General features: G+C 41.1%; 1 protein-coding gene across 1 annotated transcript in view; it reads left to right on the plus strand.

Moving 5' to 3' along the window:
• Nucleotides 1-1,656, plus strand: part of LOC106878278 (uncharacterized) — a 194,885-nt gene that overhangs the window by 8,350 nt on the left and 184,879 nt on the right. The gene's annotated exons all lie outside the window — the stretch shown is intronic.

The following is a 1,656-nucleotide window of genomic DNA, read 5'->3' on the forward strand; positions in this document are numbered from 1 at the left end:
TGATGATGATATATATATATTTTTGTGTGTACGTTTGTGTGTGTCCTTGTGTCTGTTTGTCCTCCCATCAACTGGTGTTGGTGTGTTTACGCCCCTGTAAATTAGCAGTTTGATAAAAGAGATCAATGGAATAACTTCCAGGCTTAATACAAAAAAAGTGAAAAATAGTACTGGGGTTGAGTCATTCAACTAAAATTCTTCAAGGTGGTACCCCAGCATGGCCACAGTCTAATGGTTGAAACAAGTAAAAGATAAAAGATGTGTGTGTATATATATATATATATATATATATATATATGCCTCATGGAGGCAATGACTGAGACCTTTGCCATTATGTCATGCTTGAGAAGAAGGCCCATCAAGCTGAGCAAATACTGGTCTCACGCAAATGGCACCCATGCCGGTAGCATGTAAAAGCACCCATTACACTCACAGACTTGTTGGTGTCAGGAAGGGCATCCAACCGTAGAAAGCCAAATCAGACTGGAGTCTGGTGCATCTTACCAGCTCTAGTCAAGCTGTCCAACCCATGCCAGCATAGACAATGGACATTAAATGATGATGATATATATACATATAATGTAGTTGTTGATTATCACTGGTCAGGGAGTTATCATTGGTTTCACACCTCTTGTGCTCTTAGCAATATAGGCAACCAATCAAACCTACAGATGAGAGGTGTATAACCTCTCTACTACTGGAGGTAGAAATACAATCTTGGTCAGTTGAGGTTGTTAAAAAACCCCTTGAAATGAAGTTCTGTTATGTGACATTTCTTCCGGGAAATATGGAGTTATATATATAGGCACAGGTGTGGCTGTGTGGTAAGAAGCATATTTTCCAACCACATAGTCTGGGGGTTTAGTCCTATTGTGTGGCACCTAGAACAAATGTCTTATATTATAGCTTTGGGCCAACCAAAGCCTTGAGTGGATTTGGTAGATGGAACCTGAAAGAAGCCCGTCATATATATGTGCCTATGTGTGTGCGTGTGTGTGTGTATCCCACCACCACTTGACAACCAGTGTTGGTGTGTTTACATCCCCATAATTTAGTAGATTGTTAAGAAAGACTGATAGAACAAGTACCAAGCTTAAAGACTAAAATACTTGAAGGCAGTGCCCCATCATGGCTGCACTCTAATGACTGAAACAAGCAAAAGATAAAAGGATATATATATATATACATATATCAAACATTGGGTCTCATGGAGCCAATGACAGGTGCCAGTGACCTTTGGCAATGTGCCATGCTTGAGAAGACACATCAAACTAAGTGAAATCGTAGTTATGGCTGATGCCAGTGTCGCATGACTGGTACTCCTACTGGTGGCATGTATGAAGCATGAAGCACCCTTGGCACTTTGGGCCTCACGGAAGCAGTGATGAGTGACCAAGACTGTACTTGAGAAGATCTGTCAAGCCAATGTGAGGTCATAGTTGTGGCCAATACTGGTATTTTGTAACTGGCACATAAAAGGCACCCAGTGCATTCTTGGGGTGGTTGGTGTTTGGAAGGGTGTCCAGCTATAGAAACCATGCTAAATCAGATTGGAACCTAGTGCAGATCCCCAGCCACCAGTTTTTAGTCAAACCATCCAACCGACGCCAGCATGGAAAATGGAAGTTAAATGATGATGATATATATATATATATA

This window comes from Octopus bimaculoides, chromosome 29 (assembly GCF_001194135.2).
Source record: "Octopus bimaculoides isolate UCB-OBI-ISO-001 chromosome 29, ASM119413v2, whole genome shotgun sequence".
NCBI lineage: Eukaryota > Metazoa > Mollusca > Cephalopoda > Octopoda > Octopodidae > Octopus > Octopus bimaculoides.